The sequence below is a fragment of the Dermacentor albipictus genome, unplaced genomic scaffold (genome assembly GCF_038994185.2).
Source record: "Dermacentor albipictus isolate Rhodes 1998 colony unplaced genomic scaffold, USDA_Dalb.pri_finalv2 scaffold_11, whole genome shotgun sequence".
Classification (NCBI taxonomy): domain Eukaryota; kingdom Metazoa; phylum Arthropoda; class Arachnida; order Ixodida; family Ixodidae; genus Dermacentor; species Dermacentor albipictus.
In genome coordinates this window covers 12,289,477-12,300,233 of record NW_027225565.1, presented here as the reverse complement: position 1 = coordinate 12,300,233, position 10,757 = coordinate 12,289,477, and the positions used below count along the sequence as shown (strand labels likewise).

The 10,757-nt window shown below is 47.9% G+C and overlaps 1 long non-coding RNA gene across 1 annotated transcript; it reads left to right on the top strand.

Moving 5' to 3' along the window:
* LOC139051330 (uncharacterized) lies at positions 1–5,862 on the top strand. The gene is made up of 2 exons (XR_011509336.1): positions 1–653; positions 4,484–5,862. It is a non-coding gene; the product is annotated as an uncharacterized lncRNA (long non-coding RNA).
* Positions 5,863–10,757: the final 4,895 nt, after the last annotated feature.

Below are 10,757 nucleotides of genomic sequence, written 5' to 3'. Positions count from 1 at the left end.
GATAAGAAATAACTCACTTTCCCGTCGTTTCTCAGTTGCTTAGCCATTGCGAATAGCGGGACGGCGGCAGGTGATAATGGAACAAGCTCAATGTAGATGCACCTGCTGCTGCCGAATCCGCGGTAGTTATAACGAACGGCCATCGCCGATGGTAACCAAACACTTGTTCTGACCAGCGTTGGAAAGGTGAAGGTGTGATAAGTGCTCGGCATTGCACGTGATAGTGGTTGCAGGAACCGCTTTATCTCTCTTTGTTGCTACTTTAGCCAAAGTGCATCAGACACTCGGTAGTCATAAGCTCGGTGAAACACCACTGCGCTCTTGTGCGAGCGTAGGACTCGTGCCTGAGGGCAACGCCATACCGGATCATGGACAGGGACGGGTGTACCGTTTTCGAGATCACGTCGTCGCCGGCGTCAATCGGCGACCGACGCGCTTCGACGGCGAGGTGCCGAATTCACGTGTATGCGGCCGCTGCCGCATGATCCCAAGACGTACCGTGCTGTTGCCGTGCGGTCAACGCTCTGTGCCTGTCTTGCCACGCAGCCATTTTCGAAGGGGGCGTTAGGCAGTGCCCATTGGATCAAGAGCCATTCGAAGAAGCGGAGTGCTGTGGTTATGAATTACCTACCAGGAAAGCGAGCACCTTGAAGGTGAGGAAGAAGAACAACAATTTTAGTCACTCGGTTCTTGAACGAGGGAAGCGAATTAATTATGCATTTAGCAATAGTTGCCCTACTGCATGTCTGCATACGTAACGATATAGGAGTGCCCGTTTTGCTATTGCCGAACTCTTATGTACTAATGCACCTTGAGTAAAGATTCCGTTATACTGTCCATTAAAACTAACACAATAGAACAACAGAAACTCACTGTAGTCTCATGTGAAACCTTCTGTGGGAACTCGATATTTCTTCATTTCTTAGCCTGACAGTCCAGAAGAGATAAATAAAAAGAAATATGGCAATACTTTACATCTGTGGTGACAAACTAAAGTGTACGCGTTGACGTTTCGACGCGAAATTCAAGAAAAAGTTGGTCAGTTTCCTTTAGTGATAAAATTCACTATCTGTTCAATCAATAATCTTCCTTCTCTTGAAATTCGCAATGAAACATGAGAAAAGGAAGTTGGGGATATCACAAAACCATATTTATTAGTGATTCTTATAAACAATAGCGTTCTTTCGACGTTACATTCCGACGTCAAATTCTTACTTTAAGACTTTATTCCTGAGCCGCTACAGGCCTCCCTTTTCCCCAACCAACCATTCCATAACAGCGACCTAGGCCCTTCGCGGGTGACCGCATTTATTTGTGATGTAAGCTAGCAAACAATAAGATAGTGGTCTCCACTATACACCAGAACACCGTGAATTCAAAGGGCGCCGCCATATTGATGAGCGCCGGTCGCGCCATCTATCCCAAGCGCCGCGAAGTAGCAGGCCTGGGCTGCCACGCCGGGAGATGCGACCCGGCGCGAAAGCGAAACTTGGGCTTTTTAGCTGGGCGGAAGGCGTGTTTCACGTTTTTTATAACCTGCCATTTTCGCTGTCTGGATTCAATCAAACTTCAAGACCTCGTGCAAGTCCACAATGGACACACTGAGTGCTGTGCAGACTGCAGAAGCGAATACATCGGGTAGGTACGCTATTACGTTTGTACAAACCGCGCGCTATATGCTAGAACACCTGTGAGCTTTTTGGCACGTAACCTGTGAAGGAATTTACAGCACTGTGTTGGTGCCATATATTATTAAAGCACGCAGAACACTGTCATCTGCACTTTCAGTTTGGTCTTGTTTGTAATGGTCTCTACTGGGTTGGCCGCGCTTGGCAACCAACTGGCGAGGTCGTTTGACTGCCTGGTTAGCAGATGCCTGCCCTTCACCACCTGCACACTGAAAACAAAATAGATGTTATAGTAACAAGGGCTGTAGTTCTTTCCCATGCCATCACTTTTGCGAAGATATAAAGTCCTCTCAAAATGAAATAGAAAATACACCAGGCCAATTGTATCGTGCAACCACTTAAGAGTACAACATTCAGAAGAAAAGCCTACAGCACTCGAACAAGCAGCATATGATGCTAAACCTGCACTCATTGGAAAATGAGGTACAGCCGCGGCCACGTCTGTGTAGAGCGCGCGAGCAGACGGCCTTGCTCTGCGGGGCGACACCGTGCGGCAGTTGCGGGATCTGACGCACTGTGCCCAGGAGCATGCGTGGCCTAATATACATGCAGAACTACATTGCACGAGTGGCAACGTTGAAACGGGCAGTCGTTTAACCGAATGTGTGCGCTTCCTCGGGGCGCTCTCGGTATCGCCATGCCAAAAGATTACGCGTTTCAGCTGATAACACGCGCCCGACTCTATCGCTCTTTGGGACATTGTGCGCCCCATCAATTGCGTGTCGCTCATCCGCTGTGAGTCGGGGAGCCATTGCGAATAAATTCTGCGAAAAGGTTTGACTTCTATGTCTAATATAAGCAGCACGCATGCGATGTTGTCACTTCATTGGCCAATAACATTATCTGGGATTGGTGAAGCAATAGTTTTTCATATCAAGTGCCCTAACAGAATCGCACACGCTATCACTCACGTGCGCAATTCCCTTGTCATCGCGCGTAGTAAGATGGCGCCCTCGGGTAATGCTCACAACCGGCAAAACACGTGCGTTTGCCAACATAATTTCTGGTTTAAAGCAGTGTGCGCCGACCTGCACGTCTATTAGGCCGCGCATACTCATGGGCACAGTGCGTCAGATCCCGCAACTGCCGCACGGTGTCGCCCCGCAGAGCAAGGCCGTCTGCTCGCGTGCTCTACACAGGCGTGGCCGCGGCTGTACTGCAGTAGTTATAATGTTCAACTACATGTGCAGTCAAAGCCCGTATAACAGGGCGAGCATGACAGATGCAGGTGTTGTACAGTTGCACAAACCATGACAGGGCACGTAAAATTACCATCCCTACTTAAAGCTGCATCATCAGGACCCCTTTGGTACAAGACAACAACCGCACCTTCATTCCAAGAAATTAGCCCCACCAACTGCAGCTACCTGGTACCAGACCTGTTTCGCTTGTGCGAGGCCATCGGATTGTTGGCGCTCCCTTAGAAAAGAAAACAGTAAAAAAAACTAGTGAGAACGATCAAAATTTTGTTACAATTTACAAGAATAATTAAGCACCTTATTTTCCTCGCCATATGAACGGAAATATTTTGCGCTTTGCCCCGCATAACAGCCTGCACGCAGTTTAGAGCTCAGGAGGCTCAAATGAATTCGTTACGAATGACACCTGCAACACCAGCTCGTAAAGGTAGGTGCGCTGCAAGAACACCTTCGGCGACGAGTAGTCGTCGTTTACGTTTTTGTGGACGCATGCTACGTGACGAGCAGACTTCGGTTTACATTCATTAGCAATAACGCTCACCAGCAAGGCCTACAACTTGTCGTTCACGCTTAATGGTCATTCCGTGCACCAGCTGCAAGTATCGCTAACCGCAAACTCAACTGTTCCGCTTAACCGTCGGGAGCTCTGCCTGAATGAAAACACGAAAAGGCTTGCCTTTTTGTTATAGCCAAGGCGAAGCACCGGCGCGGGATTCTGCTCTGTAGGCTTGTTGCCCAGAAAGTGCTCGGAGCAAACCTGCGTATTAGGTTTGTAGGGCGCAAAGTTGAACGTGGCACCAAAATATACACAGATCGAATACTCACTCGTGCATTTTCACTGGGTTGGTAGTTCTTCCTATTCACTGCAGCTATCCACCGGTGGCGCAGCTTGGAATTCTTCGTTGCGGATGGAAATCGGCGCAGGCTGAAAACACCGCACCGGCACGATTCATACGTGTGTTGTGCTCTTCGCAAACAGCGCTAAGCAACCTGCTCCTTTTCCGCTGGTTGTTTTGGCATCCAAACACGACGCAATGATGCCCAGATGACTTCTTCTACTTTGGATCCGTGTGAACGGGCACATTTCCGAGCCCTAGAGCTGGCGCTTGCCATGACTACTGGTCGCCGGCGAACACACTTTGGCAGCCCAGTACAAAATAGCGCCGGTCGACCGGGCAACCCGGGTGCGAGAGTATGCGTTCGGTTAGTCTGGGTGCGAGACTAGCGTGTTCTGGTCTATACTCAAGAATGCTGGTGTGGCCGTAGATTAGCTGGGAGCTGAAAGAATAGTTGAAGCATGGTCGCTTTTTCCTCGATTCTGGCTTATGAATCCTGCCTTTTATGTAACAGTGGCTATCTTCATATCAGAAGCACAATTTGGTCATTCACCTTGGGCTAATATTCATGTTTGATGCGTCTTTAATGTTTAAACAGCGACAGATACTGCCTGGGAATTTTGAATATATTTACATGTGTACGTTGGTCCACACAAGCCTTCATGTAAAAGTATGTTCTAAATGTTAGCGGCAGTGATACAACGTGCCTTTAGTAAAAACATCTTGTCCACTCATAAAATTGTTCTTATTTTCTTTTAAGGTGTACTGCTGAAACGAAGCGCACGACTGCGAGTGCACGGGCACCATGGAGCGTGTGCTGGAACACTACGAGACCGAACGCACGTTTCACACCATGGAGTGTTTGCGATGGGGCGAAGGAGTCCAGCACAAAGACCTGTCAACGCCCTACGTGGCCGGATGCACTGCCCGTGTTTCTGCCGCGATCACAGTGCCCGTCCTCGGAACCTACAGCACTGACCCTTGAAGACGTGAACGCTTCCCTTGAAGACCTGAAGGCGGTGTTCGGGGACACCAACCATGACCGGCCAGAGTCCGTTGAATGAGCTTACAGAACAAGTCAGAAGCCAGGAAACTAGATTCGCCGGGAATACTCGAGATCGGCGCATCCGATCTCGTACTTTAAAGGGTGACGCGGCTCAAATGGCCGCCACGGTCTCATTAACCGTGTCGCACCAGCTGACTTTACTGAGAAACGCGACGGAAAAAGCCAGCACGTCGTCGTCGCTGTCGTCGCACGCGGAAAAGGCGCTGATACTTCTAAAGTTGGAACACTTAGCCGACCTGGAACACTCGCGGCAGACTTCTCCGAAGCCTGATTCCAAACATGTAATTGCTTATTGTAAGAGTCTGTACGGTGGCGTTCGGCATTTAACCAGCGCGATATCAATGACAGCCACACGGACTAGAAAAATTGGGAGAGTGCTTTATGTCCTGATCCTGGAAAACTGTGACGTAATCATTCAGCGGCAGGGATAGAGGAAAACGTTTGTCTAGATTATGGTGTGGCACATGAGGGACGCGTACTTACCGGTTGCCATCTTGAAGGGCTGGGGTATGTCTGGGCCTGCTCTTACTGTGGAGATCGAGTTTAACCGGTTGCTGGTGGACTCCAGGTGTTGGCCGCCTTTTTGGCACGTGAGCGTATGGGATAATGTCATACACAAGCATTGTTCGTTTACTTCCCGTGCGATGCCTTGTTTCTGCGACCGCTATGATGACTAATTGCTGCACTTTAACCTAGAATTCCATATAGGTATTGCCTCACTGAAAAATGGTTTCCTCCGACACGGAAAGATCAAGTTCGAAATCTTGCTCAACGATAGAGAAATGGACGGTGGTGTCAAAAGAGCACCCTAAGGTTCATCCTCGCAGAATGTGTACGGCACTGCTGAATAGTCCTTGCCACTTCCCATGTGTGTGACATGAGCTTATCGAACTTTTGATGTCCGTACTCCTAAATGAAATTGGCTCTGCGAAATTTCTTTTATATTTTTATGCTTTTTTACCTGTTTAACCGTTTACCTTTTAACTGTTTTACATTTTAGCCTATTGTTTAAGACTTTACTGGCTGTTCATTGATTTGTTTATTTATTGTGGTAATAAAGTTGGTGTTCCTCAATAGTGTGCTCCTCGAGTGGTTTCTGACATTAGGGCGCCCACCTCGATTCTCCTCTCTCTATAATTGCCGTTCGGCTTCAACCATTGACTTCAAGGCGACGTTCGTGGTGGATACCACGCTGTAGTACTGCACGTTCCCTACATCTAAAATGACCGGACAAGGTTATTGTTCGCAGTGTTCAGGCCTTCGCAAATTACTTTAAATCTTCTTTGCGGCAAGATCTTTGTACTCCGCCGTCGATTAACGGTGTATTCAAAGCTCTAATATAGCACGCAATCGGACGATGTAGTGTTACACAAGCTCGACTGGTCATATAATTGGCGTTGCAGCAGATGATGTCTTGAACAAGGACTCTATCGTTTCGATACTTCTAGGTGGGGATGCTGTTTAGACGAGAATATTATGAAAAGTGATGACAAAACTTCATCGTGACGTCAGAGCGAGTGATTTTCGCAATAATACTTGCACGCCTGCCCGAAAACCCGAGGAGAACATAGATTGCTGATCTTTACGAGTTAACAGGCATCGACAGGAAAAAAATGTAAAAAAAAATGTCCTATTTTAGTTTACAGTTTTCATTTATTGCGGTGATCTATCGACATCTCTAATACAGATCTAAGCTCCTTTGTTTCATTTTTGAAAGCATTAGTTGGCGAATCGGTGCAATAACGCTAGTTTTTGGAGCTTTGTCTTAACTATAGTTCGGCCATAAGGCAGAAAACGTGAGGCACGCGGATTAATACTTAAGAGGAATTTTTAGCTCGGGCCCAACTCCGACGCGGCCAATTCAAATACGTGCAAAACTAAAAACGTTTTTCTGAGGTAACTCCTGGACCGATTTTAATTAAATTTGTTGCATTTGAGAAAGAAAGTTAACTTCTAGAGTCTGTTGGAAGCAGAATTTCGATTTAGGGTCTGAAGTTTGTTGAAGTTTTCAAAAATTCAAAATTGCGAAAAAAAATAGAAGCACGAACTTTAAAAATTAGTAGCTCTGCAAGAAGAACTGATATCGCAGTTTTGTAAACGACATCCATTAAATCATTCAAAGCTGACAAATACAATATGTCAATTCATATTGTGCTTGCATTTGTTACGTTGAGTACAAGGGTTCTGCAAAATTTGTATTTCCATGTTACTAACTTTTTGAGATTCTAGTATAAAACATCAAATTTGTCCGCTTTAGATTTACTATTAGATGCAATTCACATCATTGTGATACTCTTTATTGCTGAGTTCGAGAGTTGTGAACTTAAATTAAATTATGGGGTTTTACGTGCCAAAACCACTTTCTGATTATGAGGCACGCCGTAGTGAAGGACCCCGGAAATTGCGGCCACCTGGGGTTCTTTAACGTGCACCTAAATCTAAGTACACGGGTGTTTTCGCCCCCATCGAAATGCGGCCGCCGTGGTCGGGATTCGATCCCGCGACCTCGTGCTCAGCAGCCTAACACCATAGCCACTGAGCAACCGCGGCGGGTAGTTGTGAACTTGATAGTTTCGTTCCTTTTGAAAATTTGCGAGTTTTGCCAATTTTTAATAAAAGATTGGCGACCTAAATGAAAAATTAGAAAACCAACAGTCACTGGATTTTAAGTTATTTTAAATGCAACAAACCTCGACAAATTTGGTATAGTGGTTGGCGAGAAAAACGAATTCTCCTTTTACATGTACATAGATAGGAGCAGCCGAGCTAAAGCTTCCTCTTAACTGCTGCTTGATTCTAAGGTGCACACAAACGAACCTACACGGGCATTTAAGCATTTCTCTACTGTTAGAAGGATACCACCAATTTTTACAATCAAACTCTCGGCCTGCACCTCATCACACGAAGGGCCACCCTGGTGCGTCTGCGGGTCTACGCAGGAAACAAACGCCATGAAAAGGCAGCAGCAGCAACAGCTGCGTGCGTTTCCACACATTAAACAACGCCTAAAGCGATCCCTTGCAACTTGCAGGTGGTGGCCGAGGTAGATAAGCGGTGTCACTTTCTTCAAAGCAATTTTCCGATTGCACCTGTAGCGGAGAGGAGACACAAAATCATGCCACAGTGTTCGTCTTTGGCGCCTTGCGGGTAAAGCGCTAAAAGAACCCTTCACATAAGCATTTCACGCTGGCAACTGATGCATCAAAGCTGTGTGATTGAGTTTTCCCACCCATCGAAAGCACCAGGGCACTGCTTTCTGAGTCGTATCTTGCTTGCAGCCAGAACGCGGCACCTGTTAGACCAACGTTTGAGAGCAGTCTGGTGGCTATTTATTATTTTACAATACTGCCGCTCTCAGCCGAGAGCCTAGCAGACGGGCATGAACACTTTCTTTTCCAGACATAAATACATTGCGAGTTACACAAAGAATGAAAAAGCAACAATATTCAACAAAATACAAAGGATAAGGTAGATAAGCTATACAACAGAACACTAAACAAAGCAGAACAAAAATGAACAACAACCGGGGCATATCATAGTCAAAGCAAAAAACGTGAAGTATTGGAAACAAAGAAGTGTATACATTTTTTTTCTAAGCACTGTTAGTTTAGCATAAAGAGAACAGGGAACAAACATGAGAAATCATTAATAATCTCTTGTGATGAGCTCCAGTTGTGAAACGAACAGGGATAAAGAATTTGTCGCTGTTAATGATGAGTTAAGTTCATTCCATTCTCTGATTACTCGAGGAAAGAATGAGTACCTGAATGCGTCATTAGAAAAGGAATATTCAGTTAGCGTATGTTCGTGTTGATGCCGTGTTATTCTAGATTGCGAATATGAAATGTACCGGGTGATATCAATTTTATACTGATGGTGCAGCATTTGAAACAGAAATTTTAATCGACCTTGTTTCACTCTCGTCGATAATGTGTTGAGGCCTGAGGAAGCTAAGAGACGTGAAGGTGAGTCAGTAGAACGATATTTACTATGAATGAACCTTGCGGCTTTTCTTTGTACAGCTTCAAGTTTAGCTATGTTAGTTGCTGTGTAAGGAAACCAAACTGTGTTAGCGTATTCTAAAATAGGTCTCACAAATGTTTTGTAGGCCAGAAGCTTAATGTTCGTTGGAGCGATCTTTAGGCGTCTTTTTAGATAAAATAGCTTTCGTAGTGCAGTAGTTGTAATATTAGTTATGTGTGTTTCCCAATTGAGGTTTGATGTCAGCGTTATTCCTAAATATTTATGTTGCTCAACCATGGAAAGAGGCGTGCCATTAACGACATAGGTGAAATGAGAGGGTTGCTTTTTTCTTGTTATTGTCATTGCCACTGATTTATTGACGTTAATAGACATTTGCCACTGGGAACACCACTCGGCTAGCTTGTTAAGGATAATGTTAATTTCATAGCGGATGTGTATTAAACCTGTTATCACGTCATATCCAGCTTTTCTGGACACGTACCAACTAGCGCCCCAAGCGGGCCCGGCACGAAGCTAGCGCGTTTTCAATGGAACGAGCGGGTCTTTTGCGAATAACAAGCTGCAAGCCGATTATTGAAAAAATTAGCGACGATTACGTTACTTCCTAATGCGAAATTTGAGCGCAGCAAATGCGAGCCTTTGTTTGCGTTTGGCCTCGGCCTCGGCCGCGCGAACGGTAGAGTCTTCTCTGCGACGGCGATGAGCTTCTGCTTCAGCCTCGCTTACTGCTGGTTGCTCTCGACGGCGGCGATGAGCCTCCGCTTCGGCGGTGCGAACGGCAGGGTCTTCTCGGCGGCGGCGATGAGCTTCTGCTTCAGCCTCGCTTACTGCTGGTTGCTCTCGACGGCGGCGATGAGCCTCCGCTTCGGCGGTGCGAACGGCAGGGTCTTCTCGGCGGCGGCGATGAGCTTCTGCTTCAGCCTCGCTTACTGCTGGTTGCTCTCGACGGCGGCGATGAGCCTCCGCTTCGGCGGCGCGAACTGCAGGGTCTTCTCGGCGGCGGCGATGAGCTTCTGCTTCAGCCTCGCTTACTGCTGGTTGCTCTCGACGGCGGCGATGAGCCTCCGCTTCGGCGGCGCGAACGGCAGGGTCTTCTCGGCGGCGGCGCTTAGCCTCTGCTTCGGCGACGCGTACTCCTGGATCGTCTCGACGGCGGCGACGGTAAGCTTCTGCTTCGGCGGCACGCACCTCTGGATTCTGACGGCGACGGCGCTGGGCCTCTGCTCTGACAGCTCGTTTAGCAGCAGCAGCAGCAGCAGCAGACGGAGGACTTCCATCGGTCGTCTCGCTCATGGCTCAGAAAGAACTGGCAGATAATTTCGCAGTGGTGAACGGCAGCGGCAATTTCGGCTCGGGCGGTGCACATATACAGATCCGCCGCCACCGATCTGGCTCTGATTGCCACCGCACAGGGGTTGCATTGGAGGAGAAGCGAAGAAAGGAATTAAGTTCGAGCCGGCGCTTTGACAACCGGAGACTCGCAGGAAGAGGGGGGGAGGGGGGGCGTGTACACCCAGCTACAAACGATGGGGGCAGAAGCGCGCGCAGCAAGCGGACAACACGATAAAGGGAGGAGGGAAGAGATAGCAGCGACTGACTGATGCCGCTGACGCCGATAGTGAGTCAACCCCAGCTGCGGAGTTGGTTTCAGGGACAACGCCGCCGATGCCGACACAAATAATATGATACCCTCGCTTCCGCAGCGCTAAGAACCAGGTCTAGCCGTGGGAAGGTGGTCACGTATTCGTCGACGTGCCGGGGCCTACGTGAAATAACCGGCGCGTCGGCAACTGAAGAGCACCCTATCCGCCACACAAGAACAGGGGGGGGACCCTTTCCTCCTCTTTCTGCATGGCGGCGACGGTGTTCTATGCAGTCACGTTATCTTGACTCTCTAGCGGCGTCAGCGGCATCCAGCGGTATCAGTCGGTCGCTGCTAGCGCTGGGGGGATGAAAGGGGGGCGGAGCTGGTTACGAGGCCGAC